We start from the raw sequence: 24,798 nt of genomic DNA, 5'->3' as shown, positions 1-24,798 counted from the left end.
TCTTAATTTGCTATATTAAATCAGTAACTAGATATTACCATTCTAGGAGCCTGGAAAAGTGAACTCGCTGGTAGTTGCTATGATTAGAAGAATGGTAATTAAAATCTAGAGACTGAAGAAAGAACACTCAAATCAGTGAGTTCCTTCTTAACGTGCCGGTCGTAAGAATCGTTTGAGGATGGTGTTTGGTGAAGGTTTCTTCATCAGTATATGGTTCTAGATTGAAGATATATACAAGGCATGGTTCTTTGACTAAAGGTCTCTTCAAAAGTCGTCATGTTTCATCACTCTTTAAAGACTCTAATTTTGAAGAAAACTGGTTTGTTTCTGCTGCAGTATTAATATGGTGTTTTACACTGGTGTATGGTCTACATATTCTAATTAGCTGAAGTCCTTATTAGAAAGTTTAGAACACAGGGAATCTATTGCTTTAACAGAAGGGAGCTAAGATACTCAAAATATGGCAATATATAAGAAATAAAATAAACTATATTCAAACTATATTAGAAATCACTTAAAACTGAAGTATTTTTATAATTTTTATTTCAAATTAAAAAACCTTTTTATATTGAAATTAAGTTATTTTATAATTTTTATTTCAAATTAAAAAATCTTTTTTTTATATTGAAATTAAGTTTAAAACCTATATTTTAAGTTTTATTATTATTTTTTTCTTAAATATTCAATGTGTTAAATCTATTTTGTATATAAACTTAATTGCTTCATATAACCTTGAAACCGATAACATATTAGTTGGCTATGAAACAATTGTTTAGATAACACTTATTAATATATGCAACCATACTAAATTTTTAGATTTATAAATAAATACAATAAAATAGTACATACAACATAGCATTTTTTAATATGAACCAACAATACATATTCAAATAATTAAAAACCGTAAAATAATTACAAAATAAAAATATACCGGTGCGGGCGCACGGATCAAAATCTAGTAATGTGTTATAGTTGAGGTACAATTTTGAGTTATCTCCTTTGAAAAATTGGTAACTCAAATAATTAATCAACACATCAAGCAAAATTGTATGTATTAGAAGTTGAGGTACCAGTTATTTTGTTTTATATCATCAACTACCCTGCGGTTAGTTTTATTCTTTTAACAATTTAATATTTCAATTGCACAGTAATGTTTACTTTCCTTCAGTTACTAAATCATTTTTTTCCAGAAAAAAATCACGTAACTTTTTAGTAGTTAGTCAAAGATTTTTAAATTTTCTAATTTTATTTGAATTATTATATAAACAAAATTATTTATTTTTAACTGGTAACAGTTTAATATTTTAATTGCATGGCAATGTTTATTTTCCTTCAGTTACTAAACCATTTAAAAAAAATCACGTAACTTTTAGTTAGTCAAAGATTTTATAAATTTTCTAATTTGATTTGAATTATTATTTAAAATATATATAAATATATATTTTTCACTGTTAACTATATTTGGTAACTAAAAGTTTTATATACAATTACGTAAATATATAAATATGTTTGCTATAATATATATAAAGTATATTTCTTTAATTTTTGATTATATATTATATTTTCAGTCTATTTTATTAAATTCATAATAAATTTTATTATTTTAATCATTTAATGTTTTTTTGAAAATAGAATACTACAATTTATACAGCAAAAATGTTACCAATTGGTTATTTTAAAAAAAATAATAACTCATATTTTTAAAGCGAACTTACTATATAAATCTACCGTTTATACCACATAAATTACATCGAATTATAATTTTTATTGTAAATCAACTCTAATACAATATGTCACCAATTTGAGCCAAAATCGTTTAATAACTCTTGAAATTACCATCACCACATGTATGTATGATGGAGCGGAAGTAATGGATAGAAAGCTTGAGTCTCAAGTTCCCGAGAAGCTAGAGAAACAAGTTTGGTTTCTAATCTTCTCCACGAAGATCAAAAGAGATGCTCTGTTTTGCTGCACGTAAAACAGAGTTTTGAGATTTGTAAGAATGCACTTCTTAACAAAAGCTCGGTTGCAAAGAAAACTCTTTGTTCATTCAATCAATCGTGTCTCTCTTACAAACCTTAGAGCACTATTTATAGGAAAGCAAAATCTAAGAAATAGGAAATTAAACTTAACTAGGAAAAGGAAACTTAAAGAAAAGTAAAAACATGAAGAGAAAAGGAAAACATTGGTTTATTATCGAACAAGGAAAAGGAAGACGTGTTCGATAAGTTATTATACGCTGCATCAGGTCTCCCCGGGTAGAGAAAGATTCGTCCCTGAATCTGGAACCTTGTTTTCACCATGGTATGGAAATAAGTGCTTGACATTGAAGACATCTGAAGTACGAATGTGATCAGGAAGACGAAGCTTATAGGCATTTGCGTTGATGCGGTGAATGACTTCCACAGGCCCAATCTTACGAGACTTTAATTTATTATACTCATGTGCTGGAAATCTCTCTTTAGTGAGAACCACCCACACGAGATCACCAGCTTGAAAATTAACCTCGCGACGATGCTCATCGGCAGCTTTCTTGTAAGAACTTTTGGTAGCCTCTAAATGTGATTGAGCTTGCTGATGAACAAGTTGTAAGTTGTCCACAAAGTCAATTGCTTGCCCATGTAATCGAGATTTGTCAGGCATGGTCGTCAAATCCAATGGACCTCGAGGGACAATGCCATAAACCACATAGAATGGACTATAGCCCAAGCTTCTGTTATTAGCATGATTATGAGCAAACTCAGCCTGTGGCAAATTTGTTTCCCATGACTTAATGTTATCACCCACCAGGCTTCGTAGCATGTTCCCTAAGGTTCGGTTTGTGACTTCAGTTTGACCGTCAGTTTGAGGGTGGTAGGCAGAACTCATATCAAAGCTTGTTTTGAGCATCTTCCATAAAGATCGCCAAAAATGGCTTAAGAAACGTGTGTCTCGATCTGATACGATGGAGGTAGGAAGGCCATGAAGTCGGTAGATTTCTCGAAAGAATAGTTGTGCGACCAAGACCACATCAGTTGTTCGTTTGCATGGAATAAAATGAGACATCTTGGAGAACCGATCTACTACCACAAAAATAGAATCATTGCCTCTTTGAGTACGCGGAAGTCCGAACACAAAATCCATACTTATGTCGGTCCAAGGCTGAGTAGGCGTTGGTAACGGGATGTATAAACCTGCGTTAGATGCCTTTCATTTAGCTTGTTGACAAGCACGGCAGCGTTCAATATATCTCTCAACATCTCGGCGAAGAGAAGGCCAAAAATAGTGGTCCGTAACGAGCTGAAGAGTCCTGTCGCGTCCCACATGTCCTTCAGAGTGCAACTCGTCGAGGATGCGTAAACGAAGGCTACAGTCTGGGATGCATAACTGGTTCCCCTTGAACAAGAACCCATCTTGGAGCGTGAAGTCTCTATGAAGACCATTTTGTGCGTCTAGCCAGATACGAGCAAAATATGGATCAGTTTCATATAAGTCACTGAAAGACCCAAAACCTGGAACCGAATTGAACATGGTTGTGAGAAGGCATTGACGACGGCTTAAGGCATCAGCTACACGATTTAACTTCCCCGACTGATGCTTAATGCTGAATGTGAACTGTTGTAAAAACGCAATCCATGTTGCATGTCGAGCAGAAACTTTAGCTTGACTATCAAGATGGCGAAGAGCATCATGATCGGTGAATAACACAAAATCTCGATGGCAAAGGTAATGTTTCCAATGCTTAATAGCTTGTATGATTGCATAAAACTCCATATCATAAGTGCTGTAACGACTTCGTGCTCCCGTTAGCTTCTCACTAAAATATGCTACAGGTCGGTTCTGTTGGCTCAAAACAGCTCCGATGCCTAGCTTTGAAGCATCACAATGTAGTTCAAAAGTTAAGGAGAAATCTGGTAAGACAAGTACTGGAGATGTAGTCAACTTTGCCTTAATGATCTCAAAAGCCTGATTCGCAGCAGACGTCCAATCAAACTTCCCGTCACGCATACAATCTGTTATTGGCGCCATAATGGTACTAAAATTCGCAACAAACCGTCTGTAGAATGATGCCAACCCATGGAAACTACGAACATCTGAAAGTGTACGCGGAATCGGCCATGACTTTATGGATTCTACTTTCGAACTATCCACGGACAAGCCATCTTTAGAGATCACATATCCTAAGAACAATACATGGTCTGTACCAAATTGACACTTCTGTTTGGCGGCAAATAGTTTTTCTTTCCGGAGGACACTTAACACTTGTCGAAGATGATCAAGATGGTCGTCCAAGGAAGAGCTGAATATGAGAATATCATCAAAATAGACCACCACAAATTTCCCAATGAAAGGACGAAGTGCTTGATTCATAACCCGCATAAATGTGCTTGGTGCATTAGATAATCCAAAAGGCATAACGAGCCATTCAAATAATCCTTCCCGAGTTTTGAAAGCTGTCTTCCATTCATCTCCAGGACGAATTCGAATCTGGTGGTAGCCGCTCTTGAGATCAATTTTGGAGAAGATTGTCGCTGCGCCAATTTGATCTAGTAGATCATCGAGGCGTGGAATAGGAAAACGGTAACGCACTGTTATCTTATTGATAGCACGACTATCAACACACATACGCCAAGATCCATCCTTCTTTGGAATTAATAGAGCTAGTACTGCACAAGGGCTGAGACTCTCACGAATATGTCCTTTTGACAATAAACTCTCGACTTGTCGTCGTAACTCGTCGTGTTCTTGTGGGCTCATCCTATAATGTGGTCTATTAGGAAGTGATGCCCCTGGAACCAAGTCAATATGATGTTGAATATCTCTTAATGGAGGTAGCTCCTTTGGCAAGTCATCTGGAAACACATCGTTATATTCGTCGAGGAGTGGACAAAAGGCCATGTTATGTGGCTTAGAACTTGCGGCCATGTCTGAAACTGAGAGCAAAGCCAATGCGAATCCTGTTTGCCGTAGCTCTTCTTTAAATGTACTAACTGAGCAAATCAAAGATGGTTTTGATAAAGCTTCAGTACGTAGAGTTGGAACCGGCGTAGTAGTTTGAGTCACTGATGTTGGAATCGACGGATCTTTAGGCAAGAGTGTAATAGTACGATTATCAAAGACGAAACGGTAACAGTTACGTTTGCCGTCATGAGTCGTCTCTCGATCATACTGCCATGGTCTCCCAAAGATCAAGTGACCAACATCCATTGGAACAATATCACAGTAAATTTTGTCTTTGGAAATTGCTCCAATTGAGAATGAGACTAGTGTACGATGAGTAACTCGTACTTCTGTTCCTTCTTTTAACCAAGTGAGCTTGTATGGTTGGGGATGAGCTTCTTTATCAAGACCCAGTTTGCGAACTGCATAATCAGAAACTATATTGTGGCAACTTCCCGAGTCGATAATGAATCTGCAGATTTTTCCCTTAACCGTACATGTAGACTGAAAAATATTGGTACGCAACCATGGTTCCTCTAAAACTTGAGGTGCGAGGCAGATTCGTCTTGCTACTAGCAGAGGACCCGAGTCGCCTTCCAGCTCTGTGTTGTCACCTAACTCGTCTTCATTATCATCATGATATTCATCATAAGTGGGATCAACCTCTTCAATTAAAAGACCTCGTTTTGACTGCTTCAGACAGGCTGTTTGTATATGACCTAGTTCGCCACATCCAAAACAGCGTAATGCGTTGGGTCGTGAAGAACGGCGGAGTGGTTGTTCTTCAGTCGATGTTGATGCACGGTTAGAAGCTGATGTGCGCGCTGCTTCTGGATTTGTATTGTTCAATCCTTGACTTGTTTGATCTTGAGATGCAGTGTTACGTAATCTGGCAGATGAGTTCCAGTTAGTAGATGATGATTTACTTTGTCTTTCAAACGAAACTGCACGACGATGGGCTTCCGCAACTGTGTTTGGATCAAATTGTTCCAAAGCATTCTGAAGTTGAAACCGTAAACCACCAATAAAACGTGACACAAGCTGAATTTCACTGTCATGAATTTCATTGCGTGTCATTAGCAGATAGAATTCTTCGGCGTATTCGTCCACCGTGCGAGATCCTTGTCGTAAATTTTGTAGTCTTGTAAACATAGTCCGATCAAAATTATATGGCAGAAAAGTTTTACGCAGCTTTTTCTTCAATTTCTCCCATGTTGCGATCTTTGGTTTCCCTTCACGAGCACGAGTTGATTTCAGTTGTAACCACCATGAAGCTGCTTGGCCACGAAACTTTGTTGCAACAAGGGCAACTTGTCTATTAACAGGCACCTGTTTAAATTCAATGATTTCTTCTACTGTCACAATCCAGTCGATCAGCTCTTCTCCACGTATACTCCCCGTAAATTCCGGTAAGTCGGATTTAAATCCGTTTTCCCAACGTCGGTTGTCTACAATTGGCCCATGATTCCAGTTTTGATACCGGTTGACCTGTGCTTGCAGAGGAGCGAACGGATTCTCGTCGATCATATCATCATCGTCTCCAATAACATGCTCGTCGCGTTGATGGCGTTGGTGTTGTTGCTGGCGTGGTTGGTGGTGTGGTTGCTGTTGACCTATTGCTGCCATAACCTCCCGTATAGTCTGTTGTAAAGACTCATGAGACTGCTGAATCGAGGTATGCATGTTAACCTGCATCTCCTGTAGTGTCCTTCGTAGTTCACCCCAGTCATCATGTTGAACGTCTTTGTCTTTGTTTTGTTTCGGTGGCATGATAACGGTAGGAACGTCGAGTCTCTGATACCAAAAGTGATGGAGCGGAAGTAATGGATAGAAAGCTTGAGTCTCAAGTTCCCGAGAAGCTAGAGAAACAAGTTTGGTTTCTAATCTTCTCCACGAAGATCAAAAGAGATGCTCTGTTTTGCTGCACGTAAAACAGAGTTTTGAGATTTGTAAGAATGCACTTCTTAACAAAAGCTCGGTTGCAAAGAAAACTCTTTGTTCATTCAATCAATCGTGTCTCTCTTACAAACCTTAGAGCACTATTTATAGGAAAGCAAAATCTAAGAAATAGGAAATTAAACTTAACTAGGAAAATGAAACTTAAAGAAAAGTAAAAACATGAAGAGAAAAGGAAAACATTGGTTTATTATCGAACAAGGAAAAGGAAGACGTGTTCGATAAGTTATTATACGCTGCATCAATGTACCTGTTGGGTTCAAACTAGTCATGCCTTTATTATCTATAGATTTATAGGAAACTAAACTTAATTAAAGAAGAATAAAAATAACCAAGATCATGGGAGTAGTGTATTCATCTTCATTTCTTCAACTTAAGCTGTATATTTCTTCTTCTTTTTTTTTAACATAAGCTGTGTTTACAAAATAACGAAGACCAGAATTACGAAAAGCGCTTTTGCTCTTAGTTATTCTGTTGAGAAAAGTAGAGTACTTATACATTTTGCACAGCTATCTTGCAGTAACTATAAAATGTACATCTTACTCTTTAAGCAAGAAGCCTGTACATGCTTTCTCCAATTTACTTTCCTACAAAGTATATAGGAGTTTCAACTAAAGAAAATGAAAAATGCTCCTTTTGGAGCTGAGCTTTTTCAACAGAAAATTCTTCTGCTTAAATCCCACTTTAATGAATTGCAGCCCCAGTGATTGAATAGCACGTCATATCATTAAATTAACGTTCTTGTTCCGTTTGTGGAGTTCGATCATCTTTGGGGTCAGATGCTCTGGTGAAGAAGCACTGGGACATGACATAGTGTCATGTTCTTGACCAGATTCATTGCCCTGGAAGCCCCATAACTCTTTAGCTACGGCATCCCCTTCCTCTGTAAACCAAAGTTATAAAATAATGTTAACTTCTCTCCTACGCCAATCAAGTAAACCACACAAACCAATGGTCTGAATTCAAACCTGGCTTCAATTTCTCAGGATCTGGTAACTCCTGATTTGCGAAAGGAGTACTGCTTTCATCGTTGCTCGATGATTTCTGAAGGTGTAATGGTATTTGCGAGTATACACTATGCAACTTTTTGTGTAACTCTTCCATCTTTCCAGCCATTTCATCAGCTCTGTCCATGTCTATAAGAACCTGAAAGAAAGAAACTGATTTATCAAGTACCAACCATAGTGTGAGAATAAAAGCTTTTGGTCATATTTTGATCTAACCTGAGCGGGATGTTTATGGAATATTGGCGCAAATCTATGCCGGCAATACTCACTAAAAAGCAGAGTGAGAAGAATTAACGGTATGGTGAAACCCGAAGCAACTGTTGATAGCTTTAATCCGAAAAACCCCAAAGCAATAATCTGTGTCAAGATCAGTGAAAAGATTGTTGTATTGTGAAAGACAGGCCAGTATTTTCCACCACTTTCGTACTTTGTAATATACACGTTGAGTATCTGCAACACAGAAACAACTGCGTTAAGGCCAAGAGAGTATCCAAAAGATCATGAGCCTGGCAATAAAAGTCCGTTATGATAAGTTGAATACTTATGGACATCATGTAAGAGAAATCAGAGAAGGTATGATAAGTTGAATACTTGTGTCCTAACGATCGATATCTCTATAGGAGAATCGATCGATATGCTACTAGTAAGCTTTGAGCGCGAGTTGAATATATGTTTACTAGAGTTTCTAAACCAGCTCTCGCTGTTATCTAGCAATCCTAGCTCAGAGAAGACAAGTCAGATAAGAGACCAAGCTCTCGCTTGTGCCTAATGATTCTATGATCAAGTTCAGGTTAATTACTCCTAAACAAGCATTAAGAACAGTCTCAATGATGAATATCACAACCTAGCAATTCTATATTTGGGGCTAATCCCTCATAATCTATCTGAACCCTAAATCTAACAGGTGGATCTATTCAGACATGAAGTTTGTCACAGAAATCATAGATGAATAGATGAAATTGCAATAGATATAAAAACCAAAAGCAAAGGAGTTCCAAGAGGACTCTGAAGGAGTTCCTCTCTTCTCTCTTCAACTAAGAACAATGAAACAAAAGAAAGCGTAGAAAGCGTAGCCGTCAACAGTGGCTTAGAAATAACATAAATAGGGTTTCTGGTCGTCAAGGGTATTTTGGTAACTTTGTGGTGACTCCTGGGCTTCAGTCGGTCATGAAATATACTCGGCCCACATTCTGATGTCCCTGTCGATCGATATGCACTCTGCACCATCGATCGACATACAATCCTCTTCTCGGCAGCCTCCTCTCACGAGGCAGACTGACCACTCTTCAGTAAATCAAGCATAACTTCCGCTACAGGATGCGGATTGACATCATACCGGTGGCATTGGAAAGCTAACTCAAATCTATATCTTGTGTCCAAAGATGGGATAAATCCAGCGGGGGAAGGTCTCCATCGAGATCTAAACATCTGAAGAGTCTGTGCAGTTCTGCACTTCGAAAGACTCCAAAAGGCACCAAAATCACCATATATCTCCAAATCGTCCATGAACCTGTAAATACTCTAAACAGACTCCAATACATAGTAAATAGTATATAAAACACTTATATACCATGGGTAAAATAGGGTAAATTCCATGGTATATCAACTCCCCCAGACTTACCCTTTTGCTTGTCCTCAAGCAAAACCAACAGGCAGTCTCTCTGAAAGAGGTTTGAAAACAGCAGGGACTCAAAAGATTTTAAAATAACTCAGTTCATCATCTCTTTAGTAGTGCAAACCAAATCATAAACATCCTAACCTTAGAAGCACATCATACCATATCCTAGTATCGTAACAAAATTCACCTAGTCAACAACCTAACAAATCATGTCTAACAATCCCCTCTACTAACCTCATTTCTTGCAAAAAAAAAAGTAATAAAAGTGTAGGCTTTACCTTGGGAGTATCGATCAAAGGACACATGGATTCAACTCAAACAAGTTTCTGAACACATAGGTAGTCTTCTCTGATCCCTTTCTCCCCTCATCTCTCTTCTCTGAATCTCTTATTAGTTTCAATTTCAACAGGTTTCGATGCCAACACAGGTCATCTAGTCTATCTCATTGACATTGCATTTGTAACTCATACATTTTGACAAAGTGTAGCGACTAATGGGGTCACAGGTAATTTACCTATCCCTCGTTTCCACAAATGTGTGATCATCCTTGAGATTTAGAATAATGGGGTCGCAGGTAATTTACCTATCCCTCTGCCTCTCAAGAAATCATATCAATCTTTTCTTTATAAACTTAGATCTTGAGATGCCGAAGAGAGAGAAGGAAGGGAATCAGAAACACATAGACTTTTTACCTTTCAGACTTGCAGGAGGATTCCGATCCAATGTATACCAAGCCCCAAGACAAGCAAATCAAGTCAGTATTAGATTGGAGGTCAGCTTTGGTTCCTTCAAACAATCTCAGCAAATGCAAACATAGTTGACAGGTTGATCCACTTTAGTATCTATAGTACTTCTACAGTCAGTAAATCTAAGACTGGTCTAAAGAGTGGTTAGATGACAAGTAATAAATCGATTAAGATATATCCCCTTCTTGACTCAATAAAAACCTTTTGAAAACGTTTTAAATAAGACTCATAAAGTAGATAATCGTTAGTTATCCCCCAGACTTAAATTACACTGTCCCCAGTGTAAAACAGCCGGTGGTAAGGTGAAAATCATAAAGCAATAGCACAAAATTAACAAGTCAGAACGATATACCAGCTCGCTGATGTCTGTGTTGATCGACACAATGAAGTATCAATCGATCGTTGAAGATGAAGCGTTGTCGAACGATATCGATATGATCCCATCGGTCGATGGCTAGAGAGATCGTTTGACACAATGAAGAGACAATCGATCGTTTGATATGAAGTGCTGGAGATCGATATCGAGCTGGTCTCATCGGGTGATGTGATGAGCAATCGTTTACCTGGATTTTTTTTTTTTTTAACTAAAACACAATATCAGTAGAACCTCCCCCAGACTTAAATAATATTATAATGGTGTTATCAAGTCGGGGATTGGTGAGAAATAAACCATAAGTACTCAATTTAGCAAGTTATAACGAAATATCTGACCGGAATAGATTTTGATCGATGTAAATGTGTTGTCATCGGTCGTGGCAGATTTGGTTATGTCCATCGATATCGACTTCTTCTCGTCGGTCGATATTATGGCAATCGTTTACTCGGGTCCCTAACTTTGATGTGAATATTGACCAACACAGTTAAGTGGTGATCGATACTCTTGACGCTCTATCGATCAACACAATTAAGTGGCGATCGATCGATGCTAGTGATGCTCTGTCGACCAATGTTTGCAACCATCGGTCGATATTGGTATATCAATCTTCTCATGTAACCTAACATAGATAAAACACTAAAAGCCTAAAAGTTAGTAATAGATAACTAATAAAACGAATTAACTAATTTTTTTTTCTGGATGAACAGTGACTCTGCAACAGTGATTCTGCTACAGTAACTCTGCTACAGTGTCGATCGATTTGCTTGCTACAATATCGATCGATGTCCTCGCTACAGTGTCGCTCGGTACTGTAGCTACAGTGTCGGGCGTACTGTTCATAATCTTTTTTTTTTACCTGCAATAATTAGAAAAAAATAAAAATCAGTAGTATATGAAAATAAAACCAAATTGAAAACAAACCTATCAGTGGGTTGCCTCCCACTCAGTGCTTATTTTTTGTCATTAGTTTGACTTTTGGAGATCTGATTTAGTCCGGATGAGAATGAGAACATGCTCCAAAACAAGTCTCAGTGTCCAATCTCTGAAGCTTTATCATTCTTGTGTGAAAGCCTCCTCCATAGACTCTTCTCCTTTGTCTATCATCTCAGCAATAAGGAGTGCTCGAAGCTTTGCAAACGGCTGTGAGAAGCTTCTCCTGCGCACTCTTGATTTCCTAACACCATCTGAGAAGTGAAGAATCAATGGTAACTGAGAACCTCTCTTTGTTCGTTTCCTCTTCTTTCCCCCAGACTTGTCTGATCGCATGGTGGTATCTCCATCAAAAATATTTCCACACATATCATACTCCTTCTGCTCTGATACACGTTCGATGTCGACCGATGGTGTATGGTCAATGTCGAACGATGCTGCTTCTCTGGTTCCTTTGTCGACTTCAGTTCTACACCTCATTCCCCTCTGAGAAGCTACTACATGCTGATGATCATTAAATACTCCATTGTAGGAAGAAATCGGTTGCAGCCATCGGGGAAGACCAGATGAATGAAGTCAGAGCCAAGATAGATGCTTTACATGCATTTCTGGGGCAGCCAGTCTGCTCAGCTGAAGAAGGAGAGGCTAGAGAAGATGATACAGAGGAAGATGTGAACTACATTGGAGGTACTGGATTTCAGAGATATGGAAACCAGAGTGGAAACATAAACTTTTCTGGCAGCGGTCAGAAGAGTAACTACAACCAGAGTTCACAGTATCAGAAACCCTTCACCAACACAAGGAACTACGGCAACTCAGCTTACCAAAACCCACCGCCACCCACCCAGGAGAGTAAGTTTGATGCCATGATTGATAGAGTTCTGGAAGGTCAGCAGAAGCTTACAATAGACTTCAATGGGAAGATTGATTCTGTCTTCAGCAATCTAACCACAAGGATAGACACCATTTGCACTCAAGTTAAGAAACTTGAGACACAGATTGTCCAGACTGAAGACTCTATCAGGAGGATTGAAACTTCTAAGGAAGTAGGGGAAGGAAATAGGAAACACCACGTGAATGCCATCATAGATGATGATTTCTGGCAAGTGGTGAAACAGGAGAAGCTACAAGAAGGAGACTTTGAAGTGGAAAGTTCATTAAGTTTCGGTGAATCACAATGGTGTCGATCGACACCAACTAGTCCACATCGATCGACATCAAGTATGTCATTTCCGGATACGACTGCAGATTGCAACGCGGTTAGGATATTGACACATGCTGAATTCACGGCTTCTCATCCATACACACCCACCCACACCTATGAAGATATCGATCGACGAGACGAGCCACTCATCGATCGACACAAAGACGAGAAACATATCGATCGACCCTTTTCTCCACCTATCGATCGACGCGCACCTCTCACATACCGAGTGCAACTACCATCGATAGACAACAACCAAATAAATGCACTCAGACCCACACCGAAACCACAAGCTAACCCTACAGAAATCACTGGTAACCCTTCAGACACTACACCTACATCAGAGGGAACTGAAGGAAGAAGGTTAAGGAGTAGGAAGGCGAAGATTCCTAAGAACCTTAAGAGGGAAGCTAATGAAAAAGAGATTGATGGTTTCACTAAGGGAGTTATCAGAATCCCACCAGAGAAACCTTTTGAGGAGGTTTACTTCACAAGCAGATTGTGGATGTTCTTCAGAGAAACGAGGGAGACTGAAACTGACATTAGGAGAAGGTTTGACAATGTCAGAGAGGATATGAGGAAAATGATTACTTTACAGAAGAAGAGTGATCCTGGGACGTTTGCAATACCATGTGTAGTACAAGGGATTGAATTTCCTCATGCACTATGTGACACTGGTTCATCAGTCAGCATCTTACCAAAGGTCATGGCAGACCATCTGGGCCTGCAAGTAGAGCCTTCACCAGAGATCTTTATATTCGTGGATTACACTCAGAAAAACTCTGGAGGCTTCATCGGAGACATGGAGGTACACACTGGTAATGCTATCGTCCCTGTGGATTTTCATGTCCTTGACATCAAGCTAAATTGGAACTCTTCCCTCTTACTTGGAAGAGCATTTATGGCTATAGTAGGAGCCATATGTGACATGAACACCAACAGGATGTGCTTGACTATGATAGATCCAGAGATCCACTACGACCCTGTCAAGCTTGGCAAACCACCAGCCAAATCAGTCGTAAAAGAAGATGATACTGGTATCATAGCAGTTTGTCATTGTGAAGTCGAGTATGAGACAGAGTACTCGGGATCGATCGACAGCACTTTAACATCATCGATTGACACTTGCAAGACAGAGGAGATCGACAACAAATATGAATCAACGATCGACAGAGACCCACCAGATGATGAACTCGATCTACTAGATCATTGCTACCCGAATTTTGCCATCCCACCCAGCCGAAAGGAAGATGATTACTTAGTAAGGAGTTGGGCAGATAGCGGATTTCATGAGAGTTTTGCAGTAGACATAGCCACCTATTCCCACAATGGAGACCACAGTGAAGAACATGATGCAGACTATTGGGAAGAGAGAGCTTGGGAAAATTACTTGGAGAATGACAGATTTGCAACTCGATTCCCAAAATCGATCGACATCAAACGCCCACCATCGATCGATTATCTACTTCATCCAGCAAAACGACATCGTCCATCGATCGACATCGCCGGTATCATATCGATCGATATTAACCCGGACGACCTGAGGGACAAAATCGGAATTTCACCGATTAGGACAACACATGGGTATAAAAGGTTGACAACTCAAGCCACGAAAATTCAAAACTTTTCACCTTCTACCCAGCAGCTTCCAGCATTCAGAAACCTATCAATGGAGGACTGCAACAACATGTACAATAGATCCAACCGTGCAGCTAGACGTGCACCATCGATCGCCACCACCACAGCACCATCGATCGACGCCTTCAACAAAGCTCAACCTCGATCTCATGAACCTTACGATATCAGGAACGTTTCACTAACACCTGATGAATTTGGAATTTTCAGGGATACAGATGGCTATGCAAGAGCAATGGATGGAAGAGTTCTGCACATAACCAGAGAAGACATAGCAGACATCCTCCAAGTTGCTAATGGACCAGAAAATCTTTTCACACAGTAACGTAGCCATCCAGACATCCTAGCTCACGTCCAGGACAACCACAACACCAACACAAGGGAGGATACAGTTCCTCAACAATTCGGTCAACCTAGGAATTCACTATCGATCGACATCGTTTCAACACCATCGATCGACGGCGGATATCCCGGAACGATCGACAGACCAAGAGTCAGATCGCCCGACCAATGATTGGAGTTTGGACGACGCGCCTTCAATACTGATGGATCCAGGAGATTCAAATGGGAAGCTAAGGATGAATATGGTGTCTACAGAGATGAGTTTGGCTATTCTAGAGGAGTTGATGGTGAGATCATCCATGTTACCAAGGAGCAAGTAAAGAGAATTCTGGATAGAGCATCCCTTTTTCACAAAGGTTGCTTACGCCTTCCAGTACACACACGCCCTTACCGTGCATACATACCACCACCAGTACCCTACAGTAGAGAGGAGATAGATGATATGGTGACTGATGTATGGAGAGCTCAGGCAGACCTTGAGGCAAACTTGCACACATTGGTGGAAGACACTTTCCAGCCTTTGGATGTCAGTTACAAGGACTTCCAGAATGATATAGCTGAGATAAGAGTGGAGCTTGGAAACATATTGACCATGCTTGAGAAAGAGGCTACGCCACCAGTATCGACCGACAGAGTACCTGTACCATCGATCGACTTCGGCAAGACTACATCCATGGACCGACCAGAATGTTCATCACCTAAGAGAGATGAATGGGAGGTTGTTTACATCAATACACGGATTGGAGACGTCTACAGCCCTCTCAACAACAATGTCGCATGGTTGAACAAGAGGATCGATCTTCTACAGAACGAGCTAGCATCAATTCACAAGAAAGATCAAGCTCAGAATGCTACTTTTTCATCGATCGACACACTGAACTCACCGTCGATCGACACAAGGTTCGCAGCACTGGAAGATAGGATGAAAGCATACGAGACGAAGCATGACAACTTCAATACACCTATCCTGCGACACCAGGAAACACTGTCACATCAGCTGGACAAGCTAGAGAGAGATATGAGCATAGTTCAAGCTTATATTGATCTTCGTGACAGAAACGAAGCATCGATCGACACCGAACCACCACCAGCAAAGAGAGCATGCATTACAGCAGAGGTTGCTGAGATCAAACATGAGCTGTACGAAGCTATCCACACTATGGAGGACAGACTCAAGGAAAGAAGTGATGACATTGACGACACTCTCAACAGACGAGTAACCAACCTCTGCAGAGCTACTGGTCTATTGAAGAATGAGATAAGCAATATGTAGAAAATTCTTGCGTACCAAGGCCAACGCTCAGAATCGATCGACCCAGATGATACTTCGTCGACCGATAGAGATCCCAGCGAAACGACCGACGCACAAGTTGTAGCATCGATCGATATAGAATCCTTGGCAGATCAAGATCAACAGATTCAAGACCAGCACGAAAAAGAACAACATGAAGAACTACCTGCGCATTCGAGATTTGATTTCTATCAGCATCAGGTAGACACGGAAGATTTGGTCAGAAGGTTGCAAGTCGTCAAAGCAGATTTAGCACAGATATATCCTACAAGGACAAGATCAGATGATGCCACAAGAAGCTTCACTGTTTCTGAGTTCAAAGATGAGGGAAATGTTTGCCCACCAGCAAACAACAACCCCCACTGTACCCATGAGTCACTCACCTACCACAGTCAAGCTAAATGACTATAACAAAGCGCTGAGTGGGAGGCAACCCACTATTAGGTTTTCTTTTATTTTTCTTTATTTTATTTATTTTTCATTTTTGCTTTTATTTTTCGGATTTATTTTGCAGTTTTTATTAGATCTAAGTAGAATGATGATTCCATCGACCGACATTCACCATTCATATCGCTCGACAACACACGACCATTACTAACGATCATCGTATACCACTACGAATCGATCGACACCTAGTCGATCAGGTTTATTCATTCTTACTTGTTATATTTATTAACTATGTTTTATTTTATTTACCTCACCACCGGTTGTGTTACACTGGGACAGTGTAATTTAAGTCTGGGGGGAGTTTACTAATATGTGTTTTTATTTTTTGTTTTTTATTTAAATTGTTTTTCAAAATTATTTTTCGCATAAGTATTAAATAGGAACATTGATATAGATTTATATTTGATTGTCTGACCACTCTTTAGCATCATTCTAGATTACTGATTGCAGATAGTACTAAAGATGCTAAAGTGGATCAACCTGCCATCTATATTCACTAGCTAAGATTGTTTGAAGGAACCAAAGCTGACCTCCAACACTAATACTGACTTATTTGCTTGTCTTGGGGCTTGGAAATCACTGGATCGGAATCCTCTTACAAGTCTGGAAGGTAAAAAGTTTGTGTGTTTCTGGTTCCCTTCCTTCTCTCTCTTCAGCGTCTCGAGATCTAAGTTTATGTTATAAAAGATTGAAATGATTTCTTGAGAGGCAGAGGGGTAGGAGTGTCTCCCGCGACCCCACTATTCTAAATCTCAAGGATGATCACACATTGTGGAAACGAGGGAAAGGTTGAGTACCGAACCCCATTATTCGCTACACTTTGCCAAAAATGTATGAGTTACAATGCAAATGTCAATGAAATGGACTAGATGACCTATGTGGCATCGAAACCTGTTGAAATTGAAACTAATAAGAGATTCAGAGAAGAGAGAAGAGGGGAGAAAGGGATCACAGAAGACTACATGTGTGTTCAGATACTTGTTTGAGTTGAATCCATGTGTCCTTTGATCGATACTCCCAAGGTGAAGCCTGCACTTTTATTTTATGTTAAGAAATGAGGTTAGTAGAGGGGAATGTCAGATGAGATTTGCTAAGTTGTTGACTAGATGAGTTTGGTTGCTAAGCTAGAATAAAGCATAATGAACTTCTGTGGTTAGAATGTTTAGACATGAATTGCAAACCCATAGAGTGATGACTTCAATATTTTTAATCTTTGAGTTCCTGCTATTTTCAAACCTTTTCCAAAGACTACTGTTTTTGCTTGAGGACAAGCAAAGGAGTAAGTCTGGGGGAGTTGATATACCATGGATTTTACCCGTTTTTAACCATGGTATACTAGTATTTTATTATATATTTAATCTGTTTTCTAGCCTGTTAGGTATATTTTCAGGTTCAGGAGCATTTTGTGAGAAAGATGATATACCCGAGTTGACCATTCAAGACTAGGTCGGAAGTCAACATTGCGATTATAATCGATCGATACTCATCCTGAGTCGTCGATCGATGTAGCTGAGAAGATCCGCGTACTAGAAGATTATAATCGATCGATACACATCCAGTGTTGTCGATCGATATCGAGGACGAAATGGTTTAGCCGACCACTTCACCAAGACTTCACCAAATTACGAGATTGCCCCTGACGAGTTTTTAACCTAATGGAAATGCTTAAATATTCCTGCTAAGTGTTTTTTGACGGCAACCTTCGAAAGAAGCAAGCTTTTAACAACCCTCAAAGCAGAGAGTGTGAGAGAGAGACTATAGTTTTATTTGTCTTGAGAGATTGGAGAGATTTCTCATCTCCTTTTGTATTTCTACTTTATTCTATCTATGCAATTCTTTCATCTATCTATTGTTATGAATTGCTTAGCTATGTCTGAGTAGTCTACTTGTTAGATCTAGGGTTCAAATAGGTTTGTGGGATTAGCCCCAAACTATAATTGCTAAATTGTGATACTCATCAAATGGATTGCACCCTATGCTTGTTTTAGATTAGCTAACTAGAACATAGATCACTAGGATCTTTGATTATCTTGAAGTATCCATTTGAGCTTGCTTGTCTCCCGTTGAGAAGAACGACAGTTCCTCCTTTTGACCTTGTGGTCATATTCGGCTCGCGCCTAGGCAGATCTAGAAGCCGGCAATCGATATCCCGACAGGTGAATCGATCGGCGCTGCGAAAGGTGTATCGCTCGATATCTCAAAAGGATATCAACCGACTCTTTTTCTGTGTCATCATGCGAAAGGTGTGGCCAGAGATCTACATAATTTAACCAGTGATACTTCACTTGAGTTAAGCGGCTGAGATCTATAGTATCATGCAAGCAACTTGTTAAAGCATTTATAGAGATTATAATCTCCATTCGTGAATAGAAACCCTATGTCTAGCACTCTTTATCACATTTAAAAAACCCATCATATTGTTAGTTAGAGCAACTACCTTGCTCATTTTAGGAATTGTTACTTTAATTTCCATCATATAAACCAACCTTGCCTAGGATTGATTAGTAGATTTTATTTAATTGGTTTCCTAGCTCCTCGTGATTCGATCCCTAAGTACTACAGTTGTACCTCTTATTTGAGAGAGTAAGCTCTACTGGGTAATTTGAGCACTATCAATTGGCTGGATATGTATGATTTAGTATTTTGTTTAGGAGGGTGTATTCAACTAAGGGTTTGAAGTGATTTTTATTAAAATGACAAATCCACTGTTATTCAAACGTGGATTTTAAAAAACACTTTAAAATTCAGTGTTATTGAACTTGACATTTTATAAAACACTCTGAAATCCACTGTTATTGAACAAAATTTAAGTTAGAGATTTTAGAGTGCTTTAAGTGTTTCTAGAGTGTTTGAAAGGAGTTCCTTAGTTATAAAAATAAAAATACAAATCTCACTGTTTTAGATGAGATTCTAGAGTGTTTTAACAAAAATCACACCAAATTTTCTAATTCTCCTGTAATCATCTAAAAACTCATTAATAATCAAATCACTTCAAATTTCACATTCAATACACCCCCCTAGATTTATGCGATGGATTGGTAAAAGATTTTAGAAAACTCTCTATTTTTCAAATTTTTGGGTTATTGGTTTGAAAAAGATGTGCAACTAAGATAATGCACAATTTCATATATTCAAAATTTGGAGTAATGAGCTAATAAAATTTTGTTATATATCAGCTTTTATTGTTATCCATGGTAGTAGTTTTCTGTTTAATTTTAATATCATTGATAAATAAACAAAATAAAATTATTTGGGGTTTAGGGGTTATCTCTATTTCATACTATACATCTAAGAATTTAAACTACACATTAAAAGACACCGGTTTGAGGTCAATCAGAATCCTATAGCAAAGGTTATGCATGTTTTACTGAAGAGTGGTTAGTCTGCCTCGCGAGAGAAAATTGTCGAGGAGATGAAGGACTGTCAATCGACGGTGTACCCTTGGTGTCAATCGACAGTGATTCCAGAACGCAGGAAGAGTATATTTTAAGACCGACTGAAGCCAGGAAGCCACCACAAAGTTACCAAAATACCTTTGGCCAACTATAAACCATATTTACGTGTGTTTTAAGCCATTCTTGACAGCTATGCTATCTATGGTTTCTATTCTATTGTTTCTCTTAGGTTAGGAGAGAAGTGAGGAAATCCATCAGAGTCCTTCTGGAACTCCATTTGTTTTGGTTTTCATATTTCTTTTAATGCTTCTTATATCTATTCATCTATGATTTCTGTGACAAAGTTCATGCTTGAATAGATCCACCTATTAGGTTTAGGGTTTAAATAGCTTATGAGGGATTATCCCCAACTATAGAATTGCTAGTTTTTTTATTCATCAATAGGATTGTCATTAATGCTGTTTCTAGATTAGCTAACTAGAACCTTGACCTAGGATTTGTAGATACAAGTTCATACTTTGTCTCATCCCTGAATCTATCTTATTGAGCTAGGATTGCTAGAGTAAGGCGAAAGCTGATCTAGGAGCCTTAGTGAGTAGTTATTCAACCCGTGCACAAAGCTTGACTAGAGCGCGTCGATCGATATTCCTATAGAATAATCGGTAGAAGGTGCAAAAGGTGTATCAATCGATATTCCTCTAAATCATTGATCGACACTTTCTAATTGATCAAACACGATTGTTTAGGTCATTAGATCTGGTCAATAGACAAATCTAGACATGCGAACGCTGATCAGTTTGTTATTAAGTGATTGAGCTCTTTAATATCATGCATACAACTGTTTAGCACCTATAGGATTATAATCCTGATTACCTGAATATAAACCCTAGATTTAGTAACCATCCTTCCATGAAACAACTATCTGTCCCATAAGAACAACTACCTTGTTTGCCCCTGCAATTTACTATATTTACTGCATTAATAATTTGTTAGCCTAGCTTAATAATATAACTATTAGATCTATTGTGTTTCTTAGCTCCCTGTGAATTTGATTCCTAAGTACTACAACTCGAACCTTTTATTTTTGAGAGTATAAATCACTTTTTACGGTAATTTGAGTGGTATCATTTGTCTTACTGTAGCATGGATTTGGCACCCCTGGGAGAATAAGTATCATCTTTATGAGTCTCTTGCATACAATACCTTTGAAAGGAGCCGCTTGTACAATTTGTATTACTTTTTGTCTGCAAATATGATTTCCAAACTCTCACCAAACCCGACATTGGATGGTTTTCAGGTGTGTATCACTTTGGCTTCAATCAATAAAGTCATTTTCCATGGTATAATCTCATCAAGTTGAACCATCTTTTGCTTAGAAGACGTTATATCAGAAACTTTTAGAAATTAGAAAACTTCTAGAAAAGAACAATATAAGCTTTGAGGTGTTGAATTTGGTATATATAAGAAAGGTTATGAACCGTGAGTTTAACATATTCTTGGACTATACAATTAGAGAATATTGCGAAATAAACATATATCTTGGCTATGACGCTTATTTGAATCAATGGAAATTAATTATCCTGATTTATTAAAGTCGATATTTATGTTAACAGAAGTATAATTTTCTTGTTTTCATTTTTTTTTTTAGTGATTTGTTAAATATTTGAAATTATCATGATTGGCCGAATATTTATGATTTAGTATGTTGTTTAGATTCATGTGATGGATTGGTAGACGGTTTTTAAAAACTTCAGTATTTTCGTATTATTGGTTTTAAAAATATGTGCAACTAAGATAATGCACAGCTCGATATTTTCACAATTTAGAGTAATGAGCTAATTAAAGTTTTTTATAGATCATATTTTATTGTTATCCATACGAGTTTGCTGTTTTCTAATATATTGATAATAAACTAAATAAAAATGATTTGAAATCTGTTCATATATGTTCGATTTTCAAATTTGTACAAGGTTTTTCAATCACACGTCGGTTTCGATAGTTTGGTTACAGTGGAACCAAATGGGATAAGTGGTGGTTGGCTCTTTTTATAATAATGAGTTTCGAGTCAAAATTTTATACTCAAGTAACAGAATGATAGATGTGGAAGCGATGATACTTGAGAAAAGAGTGTTTTAACTTTTGTGTATGGAGACCCGGTCCAAAAATGAGAGAACAAGTATGGGAAAGGTTAACCCGATATGGGCTATTGCGATCTGAACCTTGGTTTATTATTGGAGACCTTAACGAGATCACTGGGAATCAGAAAAAGATGGAGGTTCTTTAAGGAGTGCTGAATCGTTTATTCCTTTTAACAACATGATCAGAAATAGTGGTTTATTGGAATTCCCAGCTAAGGGGACTAAAATGTCATGGCAAGGTAGATGAGGGAAAGGGAAAGGGGCGATAATGATCAGATGTCGCCTTGATAGGGCTTTGGCAAATGAAGATTGGCACACCCTATTTCCATGTTTTTATACAGAATATTTAGGAATTGTAGGATCTGATGCTTATCTCGAAGATAAAGTGGTAAAACGGAAAGGGAAATTTAGTTTTGATAAGCGATGGATTGGTCAGGAAGGTCTTATGGAGTCAATTGCTATGGGATGGTCAGAGGATAATGCTTGACATATGGGTGACATTTTGGCAAAATTTGGTAATTGTCGTCATGAAATCCCCAAATGGCGGAAAAATAATCCACCATATGGGAAGGAAAAGATCAGTGATCTTCAAAAGGTTTTCCAGGAGGTACAATAAGATAATAAAGGACACATGAAGAAATTATAGAGGTATCGTGAAAATTACAAGATGCTTACAAGGATGAAGAGGATTACTGGCACCAGAAAAACTGTAATATGTAGTATACAGCAGGAGATCTCATTACAATTTTTTACCATGCTTTAACGAATTATCAAAGGCGTGTCTGGAATAGGATTGTGGGGCTACATGATGAAGCGGGAAACTGGATTACGGAAGATAAGGGAGTGGAAAAAGTGGCAGTAGACTATTTCGATGATTTATTTACTACCACTTCATCAGATTTTGAATCCTTTGTCATGGATATAACACCTGGTATTACGGTATAGATGAATCAAAGACTGCTGAGGATTGCAACGGATGAGGAGGTTAAACAAGCTCTTTTTATGATACATCCAAGAAGGCTCCAAGACCAGATGGAATGGCGGCTCTTTTCTTTCAACATGCTTGGCATATAATCAAGAAGGATCTGGTGGAAATGGTGAACTATTTTTTGGTTTCAGGGGAAATGGATCCAAGGTTAAATATTACTAATATTTGTATGATACCAAAAACGGAGAGACCCACAAGGATGACGGAATTACAGCCAATTAGCTTGTGTAGTGTAGGGTATAAGGTTATATCAAAAGTACTGTGTCAAAGGTTAAAATTTTGTCTACCTTCTCTAATTTCAGAAACTCAATCGGCTTTTGTTACTGAAAGATTGATATCAGATAATATTCTTATCGGTCAGGAGATGTTTCATGGCCTACGAACCAATAAGGCATGCCAAGAAAAATATATGGCAATCAAAACGGATATGAGTAAAGCATATGACCGGTGGAATGGGATTTCATACGGGCACTCCTACAAAAGTTGGGCTTTGACCCCCATTGGATCAAACTAATGATGGAGTGTATATCGTCAGGTTCTACTAAATGGGCAACCGCGAGGTCTCATAATTCCACAAAAGGGTTTACGTCAAGGGGATCCATTATCATCCTATTTATTCATTATTTGTACGGAGGCTTTAAGTGCAAATGTGAAAAAGGCGGAGAGAGAGAAACAATTAACTATATTGAAGGTAGCCAGAGCTTGTCCATCAAAGCAGATGACAGTCTTTTTTTCTTCAAGGCACAAAAGGATGAATGTCAAACTATTCTTTGGATTTTAAAGGATTATGAGATATTTTCGGGGCAGCTTATAAATTTCCAAAAATCTTCGATTCAATTCGGACTTAAGATTGAGGAATCTAGCAGACAGGAATTAACAGACATTTCGGGTTTACAGAATTTAGGAGGAATGAGATCCTATTTAGGATTACCAGAAAATCTTGGTGGGTCCAAAATACAGGTTTTTAGTTTCGTGCAAGAAAGATTACATGTTAAAATAAATGGATGGACATTCAAATTATTCACAAAAGGAGGAAAAGAGGTGGTTATTAAATCAGTGGTTACGGCTCTGCCAAATTACGTGATGTCGTACTACCGGCTACCAAAGGCTACAACAAAAAAGCTGACAAGTGCAGTCGTCCAATTCTGGTGGAGTCCAGGGGGAAGCACAAGAGGCATGCATTAGAAATTTTAGGACAAAGTTTGTGCTCCCAAGGATGAAGGAGGTTTAGGTTTCAAAGACATCACAGATTTTAATACAGCGATGCTTGGCAAGCAGCTATGGTGTTTGATAGACAAACAAGATACTTTATTTGCACGATTTTTTAAAGGAACATACTATAGGAAGGCATCACCCTGGAACCGATCCGTTCTTATTCTCCATCATATGGATGACATAGTATTGTTTCTGCTAGATCTTTGGTAAGGAAATGACTAATCAAAATGGTGGGAACGGGATCATCCATTTATGTATGGAATTATTCATGTCTCCCAACCTGTTGTGGGCACAGGGTCAGGCCTTCCGGAAATATGGAACTGAGGTTTAGTCCAATAGTTCGGATTGGTACCTGAAACAAAGAGTGAACCTTTTTATGAGTTTTATAAGTTTATGATGCAAACAGAAGCAAATATGAATATGAATCAGAATGATAATAAGAATAAAAGCAAATAGAAAAGGGATAGATTGATGGAGATGGGATCTTTGTTGCTGGACTGAAGTCACTCTCAACAAGATCAATGGATGGAAGATGGATAGATATGGGATTTGCTTGCTGGACTGAAGTCTCTCTCAAGGCAAATCAGTAG

At 38.4% G+C, this 24,798-nt stretch overlaps 1 long non-coding RNA gene across 1 annotated transcript; it reads right to left on the bottom strand.

The window, feature by feature from the left end:
• Positions 1-7,317: 7,317 nt before the first annotated feature.
• Positions 7,318-8,422, bottom strand: LOC108850085 (uncharacterized). The gene is made up of 3 exons (XR_008944152.1): positions 8,100-8,422; positions 7,845-8,022; positions 7,318-7,759 (listed from the first exon to the last, which is right to left on the bottom strand). It is a non-coding gene; the product is annotated as an uncharacterized LOC108850085 (long non-coding RNA).
• Positions 8,423-24,798: the final 16,376 nt, after the last annotated feature.

This window comes from Raphanus sativus, chromosome 4, assembly GCF_000801105.2.
Source record: "Raphanus sativus cultivar WK10039 chromosome 4, ASM80110v3, whole genome shotgun sequence".
Lineage (NCBI taxonomy): Eukaryota > Viridiplantae > Streptophyta > Magnoliopsida > Brassicales > Brassicaceae > Raphanus > Raphanus sativus.
The sequence above is the reverse complement of the archived record's forward strand: the minus strand, read 5'-3'. Positions and strand labels throughout refer to the sequence as shown.